At 43.1% G+C, this 15,286-nt stretch overlaps 1 protein-coding gene across 3 annotated transcripts in view; it reads right to left on the reverse strand.

The window, feature by feature from the left end:
- SLC16A9 (solute carrier family 16 member 9) overlaps positions 1-14,783 on the reverse strand; it is a 60,045-nt gene extending 45,262 nt beyond the window's left edge. For all 3 annotated transcript variants that reach the window (XM_058696384.1, XM_058696383.1, XM_058696382.1), the window contains exon 1: positions 14,525-14,783. The gene's annotated coding sequence lies outside the window, so the exon portion shown is untranslated. The remainder of the gene's footprint in view (positions 1-14,524) is intronic.
- Between the last annotated feature and the right edge of the window lie 503 nt (positions 14,784-15,286).

Genomic DNA, 15,286 nt, shown 5'->3' on the forward strand with positions numbered 1-15,286 from the left:
TAACAGTGAATTTCAAGTGCAAAGCTCAGTGCCTTGCACACAGTAAAAAGCTTTAATAAATGTTAGTGGGGCACCTGGGTGGCTCAGCTGGTTAAGCATTGGACTCTTGATTTCAGCTGAGGTCATGATCTCACAGTTGTGAGATTGGCTCCACGCTGGGCGTGAAGCCTGCTTAAGACTCTCTTTCCCTCTGTCCCTCCCATGCTGTGTGCACACACTCTCTCTCTAAAACAAAAACTGGTTTAAAAAAAATAAATGTTAGTTATTATTACTTTAAAAACCATAAAGGATTTCTGGTAACTTGATAGCCTCTTTAAGAAGTAGTTACTACTCACACCAGAGTTCTACAGCAACTAGTTACTGAATTATATATAAACCTAGGGTTTCTAAAACCTTTTAATCTTTAGTTATTTCTTAATATTTAGAAAATGTAAACCAAGATCTGGATATTTCCAGATTCTAGTTTGGAATAATTCAAAACTCATGTTTACTGCTAGATTTGGTTTCCTTTTATTTTGGGTTCAAGGCTTATGTATTTTTAGTGTGTTAGGAATCACAGAAATCAGATTTTTTAAGAATCACCCTGTGATTCTGACCAAGGTCATCCACAGATACACTCAAAATGGTTGCCCAACCACAATGGTTCTCCAGCCTGAATGCGCTCTGGGGAGCTTAAAACATCTCTGATTGAGGTCCCACCCCAGACTGCTCTGGGGTACAGCCTGACCCTTCCTGTCACTCGAATGTGCAGCCAAGGCTGAGAATCACTGTCCTACAGGAGAGAAGGACCACCTCTGACTAACTGTCACATCCTCTTTCCCAGTGGAGAAGGGACACAGGTGAGGAAAGGAAGAGGCTAAGAGTTGGGGATGAAGTGGGGACTGGAGCATGTGGGAACTCATCGCCCTGAGCCCACCCACCCCAGTGCAGCTGCCAGCACTGTGCTGTCCTTTTAACTCAACCCTGTCATCTATAATATGGTCAAGGACAAAGCTTATTACCCCTAAATCTCCACTGATCAAAGCAAAAATTCCTATAGGAGTGATAACCATGACAAAAGCTATTTTCTTGATCTTCTATAAAATGAGAAAATGCAAAGGGGATCATTGCCTGTGATACAAAATTTAAAAGATGATTATTACATCAATTTATCTGAAGATTTGCAAAAGTTGTTTTTAATGCAAATAGGAGAAAATGGTGTCAGAAAGTGTATTAACTCAAAAAACAACTTGCAACATGGTAATGTGCCCTAGTGAATTGGAAGCCTATAGAAAAGTAAGCATCTCTCTCCAAAGAATCCTAACTTTACAAAACAAGAGGGCAGAATAAATGGACCTTCTCAGAAGAGCATGACTTTTATTTTTCTAAGCACCCTGGAGCGCAGACAGAAAACAAAGGAATGGACGGTTGCCTGCTGCCTCTTCATTTGTGACATTTGGCTATATCCCCACTGGTGGTGGCAATGCTATTAACCCCACACTTTGATGTGGCAACCCCCCAGAATCTGTTGGCTGGTTTCCAGCTGGAGAAGGAGCCCAGTTCCACCCCTGTGGCTCCAGAGAGAGCAAGTACACACCATTGCCAGCCAGAGGAGAGAAAAATCTTTCCCTGTCTCTTTTCCATTGTCCCCAATGGCCAAGCCTAGGCGCTCTACTTCTAGAGAATCATCCAATCGCCCATAATGTCATCCTTCTGCTGTACAGCAGCCCAGGAAAAACCTGGGGAGAAGCAGCTCCAAAAATCTCCAGATAGTCAATGCTAAAATGGTCACTTCACCTCTCCAGATCTAGGTCACATGCCCCAGCCAGCCTCCATAGTCCCCAGTGGAGCAGGCATGCAGCTGGCAGGTAAAACTCTAAGAAGATTTTCATGATCATGATAATGTTGCTGCTGATGGTGATAATTATAATTATAATAAAGCTGTCAATATAATGATGGAGCCACCTATTAATTTGTTCAAATTAGCCAAACAATCTCTGAGTTTGGGAAAGGTAGTGAAAGAGAAGTCAGGATCTTCTAGTAATGGTATTATGTGGTCCCAAAGAATGGTTGATAGGGTTTCCGCTTTTTTGTTATGTCAAAAGCTATAGTTTCATACAAGTACATACACAGATATTTATATCTATAAATATGTGAAGATATCTGTTCTAAAAAACTGAGCATAAGGAATAAGAGTATGAGCTTGGGTCCTAGATAACCTGAGTACACGTCCCACTTCTGATACTAGCCAAGCATGTGACCTTCAGCAAATTACTGCAATATCTCTGGGCCTCACTTTCTTCATCCAAAAAATGAGGGAAATGATATTACTTACCTCATCAGACTATTGTGCTATTAGTACAGTGCCTGGCACACAGTAATTTCAGTGTAAATTATTTCTTATCCTTGTAAACATAATTGTCATAAAAATATTCTTTTTATCTCGGCAGAGATCCTCTCAAAATCTCAAACTACCCTCCCTACAAATACACCTGGCCAGAACATCCACGAGCCCCCTCCCTCCCTGCCACAACAGTGTGCACATGCACACACACCTACACACACACATACTCTGCTATGAAATTCCTCCCTCCAAAAAAAAGGGGTGATATGGAAGTGACATTTTTCAAATCTCAGATAAGAAAAAGTAAATGGGAAGAGGGAAGTCTCAGTGAGGAAAGAGCATAAGGACAAGGACAGTCTACTCTTAGGTCACCAACAGTCAAGAGAAGACAAATCCAAACGAGGGTTGCTTTCATCTTGCTTTGAGGGTTGCTTTGTTCTCTTTCTCCCTTTCATTGCCATCCTTCCTTTTCTTCCCAACTCAGGAAACCACACAGCTTTCCAGCACCTTCCTAGCCACCGGATGGTTCATAGGGTGCCCGTGGGTAGAACGGTGGTGAGCATTGATCATCAGAGTTAACAAGGGCTACAAGTGTCCTTAAAAATCAACTACTTTGTCTCTTAAAGTGCTACATGAACTCAAGCTTCTTTCTCTTTGTATTTTTCACACCCCAGTTTTCTAATCTTCCCAGTTCAAAGAACCCCTTTCTTATTCCAAAATCCCCGAAGATCTTCCTTTCTAAACCAGTTCTCAAGAAAAGGTGGTAACTCAATGTGCATCAGAAGGGCAAATGAAAAACCCCGTTTTAAGGTTGTATCTCCACATGAGCTTGTTTCTAATCATCAGAGCATATTAAGCACGCTTCCTAAGCACATACTTCTATACTAAGCACTTAGCACACTAAGACTTGCAGGGGATTGCAAAGTGGATTACACGGTAGAATCAATCACTTTGGGAGGTTAAAAATCCCTGATGTCTGGGTCTACCCTACAGCAATGAAAGCAGGATGTTTGGAGGGGAGGCCAGGCTATTAGAGCACTCCAGATGATTTTAACATGTGGTTACTGAGCAGAAGGGGACAACAGCACTATAGGTCATCTTAAACAACTTCACGTCCTAATATACAGTCATAAATTGAAAGACTTGGCTGCCCTTAGTTATTTAAATTAATTCTCTTTTTTTTTTACCCACTCCAATCATGGCTATAGAAAAATATTTCAAGTGTCCTTAAACCCCAATAATGATGTCATGTTTTCTTAGGAATCCCCTAAACAGTAGAATTAAGAAAATTTTCTAAGGTTTAAATGTACTGTTATTTAGCCATATCATGAATAACTTCTAATTACCATTTTTTATGAACACTTTCTGTATATCAGACACAATGCCAAGGACTTTCAAATGTTATCTTTTTAATCTATGTACAACTCTACATAAAACCTAGGTAGGTATTGATAATTCTCATTCTATCCCTGTGTCCCTAGGCTTTTTGTTAGATTCTACTTCAAACTCTCTCCATGTAACCCAAGGAGTGACCACCTAATGCAGGTTCTTTCTTAAGTGGTCTGTATAGTTGCATTGCTTTACTTTGGGAAGTTGATGGTAAATTTTTTTAATGGATACCCTTTCATTTTAAAACTTTTTTAAAAATGTTTTAAATGTTTTTATTTACTTTTGAGACAGAGAGAGACAGAGCATGAGCAGGGGAGGGGCAGAGAGAGAGGGAGACACAGAATCCAAACGAGGCTCCAGGCTCCAGGCTCCAAGCTGTCCGCACAGAGCCCAACACGGGGCTCGAACTCACGGACTGTGAGATCATGACCTGAGCCGAAGTCAGACACTCAACCGACTAAGCCACCCAGGCACCCCCATTTTAAAACTTTTTAATGGATATACTTTAAAATGACTGAACTTGCTGACGTCACCCAAGGGCTTATACTAAACAAACTGATATCTAAGTAATAATATTTTGACCACCTCAGGACCTTTGAGAAAAATACACAGAATATCATGGTCTTAAATCTCCTTTGACCTTTATTCTTTTTTTAATTTATTTAACTTTTAGTTAATTAACATCCAGTGCAATATTGGTTTCAGCAGTAAAATTCAGTGATTCATCACTTAAATACAACACCCAATGCTCATCACAAGTGCCCTCCTTAATATCCATCACCCATCTAGCCCATCTTCCACCCACCTCCCTCCATTAACCTTTGGTTTGTTCTCTATCATTAAGAGTGTCTTGTGGTGTGTTTCCCTCTCTCCTCTTCCCCTCTTCCCATACGTTCATCTCTTTGTTTCTTAAATGCCATATATGAGTGAAATTATATGGTGTTTGTCCTTCTCCGATTGACTTATTTCACTTAGCATAATACATTCTAGCTTCATCCACACAGTTGCAAATGTCAAGATTTCATTCTTTTTTATGGCTGAGTAATACTCCATTGTGTGTGTCTGTGTGACACAACACACATAAACACACACCACATTGTATATATATATCCATTCATTAGTTGATGGATATTTGCACTCTCTCTATAGTTTGGGGCCTTTATTCTTAAAAGTCTTTGCCAAATACATTTCTATTAATTTCATAAAAGTTTTTTAATGTTGTCAAAGCACAAAAACACTAAACACTACTAGTCAAATCAATATACATTTAGAGCCAGCATTAATCACTCTATGCACCCATGATATATTGCTTATACCTCTCTTTTCTTATTTCATTCTAGTATGCATTATAATTAGGCATTTACTTGCTTTCTGCCCATCCTCTTCACTAACAGAAAATTCCTGGGATCAAGGCACATCTTATATTCTTTATGTTCTTTCCACATCTATGCATATAGTGGGCACTCAAAAAATGTTTTGTTGAATGTAATAGAAAAGAGTATTAAGCTCTAGTTTGGGAAGCAATGCAAAGCAGTGGGCTAGAGCAGTGTTGTTCAAACTCCAATGTATCATGGGTCATGAAATCAACTGTGGATTATGAGTAACATTTTTTTAAATTGGAATTTAGAATAGAATAAATTAGATAAGCACCAAAAATATAAGAATACTTCCTGCATGGTCATAAGGCTTCAGTACCATTGTGTGAATCTGTGCTTCAGTGTTTGTATGTGTGCCTGTGTGTGTGTGCACGGCCAGGTTCACAAACACATATTACTGCACGTCATATTCTAAAACACTGAAAGTCCCTGGTCTACAACATGAACCCTGGAGTCATTTCTCCTGGGTTCATGATCGAACTCTGCCATCAGCCGTGTGCCTTTCAGTGAGTTAACAACCTTCTCAGTTTCTTCATCTATAGAATGAAAATAGTAAGAACTCCTTCCTCTTAGGATTTTTAGGAGGAATATAGGAAATCATCTCTATGAAACACTGGGCATGGTGCTCAGCCTAGAGTAAATGCTTGCAGCTGCTGTTACTGTTGTTGCATCTTTCAAAGGTCTTAGAAAAACTTGCAAGAACACTCTCCCTGCCTCTGTTTTCTCACATCCTGACGATTTCTCAACTGTTCTCTGGTTTCCATGCATCCAACAAGAGAAATGTTCTTATTGTGGAGCCCCCACTGCCTTATCACTGAGTCAGTTCAGGCCTGCATTCAACCGCCATCTTGACACTGTTCACCTCTCTCTTCTCTGCAAACCAATGCCCCCCCGTGACATTCCTGAGCCCACTCCCACAGGACCCCACCAGCTGTCTTTAGCCTCACCAAGTGATTGCATGCATGCAAAGGAATGAGTCCCAAGTCTCCATCCGCAGGCCTGACCTCCCCTCAGAACTCCAGACCCATATGTCCAACCAATTTCTTACTAGTTTTTATGTCAAGATCCCACCTGGCTGTGCTCAAGACCCTCACAATTAACACATCCATAATTCCTCCTCCTAAATTTCATCTGGAGAACAAACACAACCAGACCTGCAATTGCCCAAGCAGAAAGCCCCTCTCTCCATCCCCTCCCTGTTCCTTCTTCCCAACACCCATGTCAGCCAGGACCAGGGTCCTGACAATGAGCTCTGCAGTCTGACTCTTCCTCTACCTCTTCTTTGCAAATCTTTGCACTATCACAGCCACCTACTCATGGACCCCTCTGCTTATGCTCTCTTCCTGCTGCCATTCATCTGGCAGGCTGCTGCCAAACCATGCTTCTCATCTTCTCCAATTCCACCTCCACTTTTCAAATCTCTCAGTGGTTCCTCACCACCCACAGTGTATCCACTAGCAGAGGGGAAGTTTAATTCATTATTATAAGCGTATAAGAAAACCAAAGATAATTTTTCCTGCCTCATGGAGCTTATAGTTCCCCATCAATAATGTTATTCAAAAATTATAAATGAAAATGAAAAATTGGTTTTACACAACCATGTTTTGTCTATATATTCAATATTTAGATCTTTAAATACCCAGCAAGCTATTGAATTCTGTTTTTTTCTCTAAAGATCTGCAACAATCCAGCCCGCAACTACACCTCTGTAGGATGTCCCAACAAACCAGTGGTCCCCAAGCCACTGCTGCAAGTCAACACGTGAGCCTAGGGAGAGGTTGTAATGCCTGTCTCCAACTTGCCTACCGGCAAACTCCTGCTTTTCCTTTAAGACTTAGCCTAAAATGTCTCCTCTTACTTGATGCCATCTTGACTCTCCAATGGTCAGTCATTCCTCCTCTAAGATCTCACATCAGTTTGGGCAATCTTGCTATTATAACATTCATCACAATATATTGCTACTCCTTGTTAAGGTATCTAACCTCCAAGCCCATCTCACATCCCTAACACTAAGAATTGTGTTTGGTGCATAATAAGAGCTCAATAAATCTTTATGAAATTAATGAATATTGGAAAAGCTGCTTACCTAACTCTCCTGTATATTAAAATGATTAATCAAACATCTCTCATTCAACAAAATGAATTAAGTGCATTTAGAAGGCATCGTGCATTTTTTTAGAAGAAAATGAATGGAATGCACTTAGAAGACAATGCGGTCCCTACATTCGCGGAGCTTAGAGCCTGCTTTCATCATTGAATCGGAAGGACTAGCCAAATACATGGGTAAAAATACAGAAGTAGAGTTTTTTTATTCAAATTTTTTACCAGTATAACATCAAATGGTATGTCTTTAATGGTCAGACAGTAACCTGGCTCTCTCAGATTTGGTTCTAAATGTTAAACATCCAGAGATGCTTCACACACTCTCTGAAGTGCGGGGAGGTGGGGGGAGGCAGGAGGTTGACTCACTACTGGAGCCAGAACAAGGACAAACTGTGGCTGAGAATTGTCATCCAGAGCCTTCTGTTCATTCTCTTGAAATCAGCTCAGTCTCAAGAAGATATGTGGTTTCTCTAAACATGACATTCTTGTTTTATTTATTCGGACACTTCCTTCTCATTGTCAACATCTGCTCTGAACTTTTCAGTTAGAGTCAGACTCACCTGTTTGTAAAACAGCTCATTGACGTAAAGTGAGGAACACATCTTAGCAAGTCAAATTCAATAAATGGAGCTTTTAAAAAAATTATACTAAAGAATTTCACTGCGAAAGAACCAGTGTTACTAAAAATAATTTGGGGTTGGGATCATATGCAAATCTGTTACTTTGGGGCCCATATAAGTATGCTTTCTTAAAAAGAAACCTAAAGTCCTGTATTAACACAACTCAAAAGCCAAACCCTTAATTCAGTTTGCAGTTCAAGAATGTTTTTCCCAGACACTTCCAAGTTTAAAAAGAGAGAGAGACTCCATGGTGAAATCTTGGCAGGGTAAAGACGATGAAGATTTCTTTGAGCACCATAAGTCAGGCTACAAATATACCTTGTCCAATTGGGAACCAGGATCAATTTCCCAACTGGTTATTATCTCCTACTGGGGTGAGAAGGAAGAGCAGAAAGGAAAGGAAAGAGAAATAATTCTGGGCTCTGGAATTGAATCACATTAATTGTCCCTGAAAGGGATAATTAACACAAGTACTTAATTGCTAGAGCCTATGAATTATGAAACCAGCATGGCCATCAAAAAAGGACATCCTTTGACCAATTAAGGCCTTACAGATCTATCATAGTTCAGCACTTGCCAAAGAACTCCTCCAAAGCTAAGTTATCCCCAAAGCATAACTTAGATATGGTGAGTACCAGGCTATGGTTTAGTAAAGTAGAAGAAATAGGTTAGAGATAAAATGGATTCAGTGTAGGATCATAGAAGCCTGAAGCCAGAAGGAGGCTTGGAAATCATTCAGCAAATTGACAGCTCTCAGGCCAGATCTGATCTTTAGATCAGTAGTATTCTGTTTGGCCTGCACAATTTTTATTTTATTTTATTTTATTTTATGTTATTTTATGTTATTTTATTTTATTTTACTTTACTTTTGGCAATTTTGAATGAATTGCCACTGATTTAACACTGAAAGATTTCACATAAAAATCTGAATTTTTTGATTCTTTTAAAAAAATCAGAAGATCTGGTGACACTGGGCTCTTGTTCTTACACAACAATTGGCTGGAACTGAGTAACATTCACCCTCATCGAATGGACATGTTCTCTCCAGTTCCTTCCACTCCCTAAAATCTCCCTGACACAGGACCAAGGTTGACCTGCATTTAGAGTTTCACCTGTGCTCTCCCTTCCCACCACCCCTTATTTACTTATTTATGATGCCTGTCTCCCCCGGGTGAACCCTGTGAACTTGCACCACTGATCTCATCAATGACTCAGTTGCTTCGTCTATATGAAGACACTGAGGTTTAGAGATGTCACTCTAGAGGAAAGACCAGTACCAAGGTCCCTCACTGACCAATCCAGTGAAAGGTCATTTATTTCTAGTCCTGTTCTCAGGCTCAGAAGAGAAAAATAGCAGAATTTGTAAACCACTCAGAGCCTGAAAAAAGATGAAAACATCTAGATTTAACAATTAAATATAGGCAAAATGAGGGCCAGACACTTCAATACAAGTTGGTATAATCATTTCCCTGCCTCCATCCCATACTCTTGCCATGTTCCCTATGCTGCTGGGCTCTTGCTTCAGCTATTCTCTCTTCCACACAAACCATATCACTCACAGCCTGGCCCAAGTAGCAGTGTTCTGAAAGAAATCTATGATGATGCCATCTACACTGGTGTGTTCTTTTGCTTAGTATATGTTTTGCATAATTTGTACATGATTATGTGGAGTCTAGTGTGTTGTCTGAACACACACGAGTATATTGTGTCCAAGCTAGTATATTGCTATATTACTTTCAGAATAAAAAGACACAAGGCAACATTTCCAGGATGCTGGAATACAAAAAGATCTAGTGCATTTGGGGGTGGGGGTTACTGGGAATAATGACAAGAATATTTGAAATTGACACCCTTCCAGAGAATCTGGAAGATCTAGCCTTTGTATTTGATGCTGTCACTCTCGCTAGAGTTTGTCTCATCCATATCCCATCTCTTCTCAAAAAGCTAAAGAGTTTCTTTTGAGTGGATACTAAAAGCACAAGATCATATAATAGTTTAAAGATGTGTTAAAACATTTACACATCTCATTGTTGATTTGTAGTGTGAAATTAATCAGAATGATGGATAATGTACAATATGAGGACTACAGTTAACATATTATATCTTATATTTGAAAGTTGCTGAGAAAGTAGACCTTAAAAGTTCTCAATACCAAAAAACAAACAAACAAACAAACAAAAACCTGTGTAGTGATGGATATTACTAAACTTATTGTGGTAATCACTGCACAATATATACATATATCAAATCATTACATTGTACATGTAAAGGTAATACAAAGCTATATGTCAATATTAACTCAATAAAAAAAATAAAATAAAACTGGGGCACCTGGGTGGCTCACTGAGTTAAACATCAGACTCTTGATTTCAGCTCAGGTCATGATCTCATGGTCTTAAGATCTAGCCCCATGTCAGCCTCCTAGCTGGGCATGGAGCCTGCTTAGGATTCTCTCTCTCCCTCTCTCTCTGCCCCTCCCCTGCTTGCACCCTCTCTAAATAAAGAAACAAACAAAATCAAAATAATGGGAATGAAGGTGAAAATTTAAAAACAGAGAAACACTTCTACAGTTAGTAGGCTCAATTTCTAACTTCTTTTACTTTTTTAAAGTTTATTTATTTTGAGAGAGAGAGAAAGCAGGAGTGGGAGAGGGGCAGAGAGAGACGGAGAGAGAGAGAATCCCAAGCCCAATGTAAGGCTCAAACTCACAAACTGTAAGATCATGACCTGAGTCGAAGTCAGATGCTTAACCAACTGAGCCAGGTGCCCCTATAACTTCTTTTAATTTTTTTTAATGTTTATTTATTTTTGAGAGAGAGAGAGAGCACAAGCAGGGCAGGGGCAGAGACAGAGGGAGACACAGAATCCTAAGCAGTCTCCAGGCTGCAAGCTTCAGCACAGAGCCTGATGCAGGGCTGGAACTCAGGAGCCATGAGATCATGACCTGAGCCAAGGTTGGACACTCAACAAACTGAGCCACCCAGGCACCCAGCCCCTCTAAGTTCTTTTAATAAGTTGTCATGTATTATGCCCTTGTTACATGATAGCACAAAAGCTCAAAGAATAAGCTTTTGAGAGACACTTCTTGGCTTCACATCCTGGTTCCATCATTTACTCAGCTGAGTGACCTCATTAAAATCATCAGCCTAAGAGCAAAATGATGCCTCCCTAGATGAAATAAGGCATGTAGCTTAAATGACATATCACATTTAATAAACAATAATAATAGTCATTATTATTATTGGCAATTGAAACAGAAGACAGTGGCTCTACTCTGCATATTGCCCAGGAATGTGGAGGTGTTTTCCTATACAAAGTTTTCATCAAACTAAGAGTTGGTATACCATAAGACTAGTATACCTTAAGTCCATAACACTGCAGACTTGGGGGGAAAAAAACTGTTGGACTTAAAGCATTAAAGGCTATTTGAAATACATTACTCTTTTACAGTAATGTTTACAGGAAGCAAATACCATTGAGATTTTATCCATTTATTTATTCTAGGATATAAACAGGGGCATCTGGGTGGCTCAGTTGGTTAAGCATCTGACTTCGGCTCAGGTCATAATCTCACTGTCCGTGAGTTTGAGCCCCGTGTCAGGCTCTGTGCTGACAGTTCAGAGCCTGGAGCCTGCTTTGGTTTCTGTGTCTCCCTCTCTCCCTGCCCCTCCCCCACTCACACTCTGTCTCTCTTTCTCTCTCAAAAAAAAATATTATTTTTTTTTATTTTAGTGTATAAACAAAATTGAACTTTAAGGTATAAACTACAGTTAAAGATGCTGTAACATTGGTAGTATAAATACAATAATAACGTTCAAGCACATTTTTAATTTCTTCACGTGGCTTGTTATATTCTCCACAATCTAGCCCCATCCTACCTCCCAGCCTTATCTATCTTAAATTCCAGGCTCTAACCACTCCAAACTATTTTGCTTCCTTTGGACACATCAGACTTCTAGGACTCTGTTCTATTTGCTTCTTCCAGTGAGGATCCTTTCCACGGAGGAAATCTCTTCCTTCTTCAGATCCCAGCTCAAATGCTCCACCTGCCACATAACTTTTTTTAGTTCTTAACCTTGAATGAACCTCTCCTTTTCTCTGCCATTCAATAGCACGCTATTGATGTTACTGCCATATGACTCCATCTATATATACTATCTTGTACTGTAGATATTTGTAAACATACCTATCTTTCCCACCAGACTAAACTCTTTAACAAAATTTTTAAGGTTTATTCATTTTTCAGAGACAGAGAAAGACAGAGCATGAGCAGGGGAGGGGCAGGGAGACAGAGGGAGATACAGAATCTGTAACAGGCTCTGTTACACTGAGCTGTCCACAAGAGCCTGACGCGGGGCCCAAACTCATGGACTGCAAGATCATGACCTGAGCCGAAGTCAGATGCTTAACCAACTGAGCTACTCAGGTGCCCCTAACTAGACTAAACTCTTTAAAGGTGAGGACCATGTGTTCTTTGCTTGAACTCACTTGTAAATTCTAGTTCAATCTCATTATCTACAAGGAATACTTCAGTATCTGCAAAGAACCCCCCAAAGAAAAAGCCAACTAGCTCAAAATATATGCATTCTTTCAATCTTTAATTAAAAGTGAAGTCACTAGGCAAACTTTCTTGAAAAACTATAGTTATACAAGCAAGTCATTGTGGCTTTTTGCACTTCCCACGGTTTTTTATACTCAATTTCTTTCTATAAATTAAATTGAAGAGATATCTCACTTGAGAAAAAGACCACAAAAACTAGGGGTCAAAATATTGGAGTGAGGAAATAAAACTTGAAAATCTGGGAGCACCCGGGGAAGGTTCAGTCTGTTAAGCCTCCAACTCTGGATTTGGGCTCAGGTCATGATTCAGGAGATCAGGCTCCTCCTGGGGCTCTGCCCTGACATCACCACACCTGCTTATGATTCTCTCTCTCTCTCTCTCTGCCACTCCCATGCTCTCTCTTCCTCTCTCTCTCAAAATAAACAAACATTAAAAAAAAAAAACAAGAAAATCTGACCACATGTTTCTAACTGTCATCCTCTAGCTCCAGTTTCATGACCAGATCCAACCCAAAAGCACTGTATCAGTCTGCTCTGACACAGATTCAGGCACCACCCAACACACACCATCACCTCCATCTCTTTAGAGTCACAGCCAGGAGCTGGAAGAGGTTTTCTAGTGTCCTGATGCACTTCCCCATATCACCTGTCCTTCCCTGTATTCATCCTATACATAGGAAAGGTCCTGGTTCCCCTTAAACACAAACGGGAAGCAACAGAGAAGGATGTTCTCAGTCAGTGGTGCTAAAATTATGAGTTGTTGCAAAATGGCAGGTTAAACTATTTTATTATGTAATTTCCATTTTCTAGGGTCTTGAAACAAAAAACTTTTTTTAGCGATGGTATGGATACTAACCCTGTTATCTGCATTCACATGTTAATTAAAAGAAGGTGTGATCGGTCAATGAATATGGGTACTCTCACCTCAGAATCTTCTCTGGCCAGAACAATTTCCCAGAGCTAAAGCCAACCAGAATCAAAGAAACTGTTAGGACTACCACCTGAACACAATGTGATGGAACAACTAAATATCCTACTGCGGGAGTAAAAATCCATCTATAGTCTGAACTACTATCCAGATAATCCAAGATTTAAACAAAATAAACTACTATCCGGATAATCTATCTGATAACAGAAAAAAAAAAATACACTACTATCCAGATAATCCAAGATGTTAAAAAATACACCCAAATTGTAAGCCAGGAAATTGGCCCAAAAAACTGTTATATCAAATAACTTACTGTGTAAGTAATATATTTAGTGTAAAGCCTGCCTAAACCTGCAGGATGGATTGACCTGTGCTGAATTAGACATGGGACCCCGAGAAGCATTGCTTTGTTTTTTTGATGGCCGAGCTTTTAAATAGTTGTCAGCTCTTTCCAAAACCTCTGGGTGCTGCTGAAGCCAGAGTCGGCTACCTGGGACGAACCACAGCTGCAGCGTTAAGCACCAAGTTCTCCCGAGGTCCCGCTCGGCGTCCAGGCGGCCCAGGTGCCCGTGCCTCCAGCGGCGGTCGCCCGGACTGACCCGGTGGTGCTGAACCTGGCGCCGCGGCTCAGAGGCCTCTAGCTCCGCGCGCCGCCTTCCTCCCAGCCCTGCAGCAGCGGGGCGCCCCAGCCGCGACTCTCCCTGGGCAGCTGCGCGCACCGGCTCCCCACCCGGGCACCTGGAGGCCTCGCCGCCCTCTGAGGAACAGGGGCCCACCTGGTCGCACTCCCCACAGCCCCGCTCTGCCACCAGCAGCCCCAGAAGCTGTCTTGGGAGTTCCAGGACAGACCACGGCCCCGAGCCCAGCCCGTGGGTACCGTCCTCCCTCTAGGACCCCCTTTCTCTCTCTGTATCTCTGTCTCTCTTTGCGCTCCGTGCAAAATGCCTCCCTCGGATTCCTGGGGAAACTTGCCCACCGCGGAGAGGCACCCCATCAAAAGGGGAGGGGGGTGTCCAGGGATGGGCGCACCGAGGACGCTCTTGGCTCCCGGTACACAGCCCAAACCAGAAACCCGTTCCAAAGTGCTGGCCGCCAGTGACAGCGTCGTCGCCGCCGCCGTCTCCCGCTGCTCCGAGCCCAAGGAGTCACTTCTCGCCTCCGGGAGGCGAGGCAGCGCGGGTGGCCGCCCAGCGTCGGCGCCCTCCCGCGAGCTCCAGCCCTTTACCTGGGTAGCGGCCTCGGCTGGGGGCTCCGGGGCGCAGCACCGGGCGCAGTGCCCCGGGCAAAGCCGGGCGGGTGGTGCGGGGAGGACCGCGGCCGCAGCTCTCCCCTGCTCCTCGGGGCCCGCCGGGCTGTATTTATCCGGGGCCCGGACCTGGCCCCGGCCCCTGCCGGAGTATTGGGCAATCGGTCCCGCTACGCGCGACCCCGGGAGCCGCCGCCCTCTGCCCCCGCCGAGCCCCGCGGCGGCGGCGGCGGCGGCGGCGGCGGCGGCCGCGGCCGCGTGCAGGGAGAGGGGGATCCGGCCCCCTCCTCTGGGCTCCACCTTCTCTCCCTCCTCCTCCTTCCCGGGAAGTTCTTCCCCGCGGTCTGGCCCCTCTCTCTAACTCCTTTGCGGGGCACCCTGGCCAGTCTGAACCGGTTGTGACTGCGCGGGTGGCTGGGGGGAAGGAGGAGGAGGCGGAGGAGATGGAGGCGGAAAAGCGAGCGGTAGGGGCGCTGCTCCCGCTCTCGAGGCTCGGGCCGGGCTCCGGCCGGCGGGGCGGAGGGGAGGGCACTGCCGGGGCCGCGGTCCCCGCCCGGCCCGGGGCCACCGAGGCCTCAGGAGAGCTGGGCACCGCCGTCCAGGCGCCTTGTTGGTGCGCACACGCGCGCGTCCCCCGGCGCCGCCGCGCCCCTGCCGCCCACCGCGTGCCCGCACCAGCTCGCCAAAGAGCCAGCGCACGTGGTTGGGAGCCGGGGTGTAGAGATGAGTGCGAGTCGCCCC

The sequence above is a fragment of the Neofelis nebulosa genome, chromosome 13 (genome assembly GCF_028018385.1).
Source record: "Neofelis nebulosa isolate mNeoNeb1 chromosome 13, mNeoNeb1.pri, whole genome shotgun sequence".
Classification (NCBI taxonomy): Eukaryota; Metazoa; Chordata; class Mammalia; order Carnivora; family Felidae; genus Neofelis; species Neofelis nebulosa.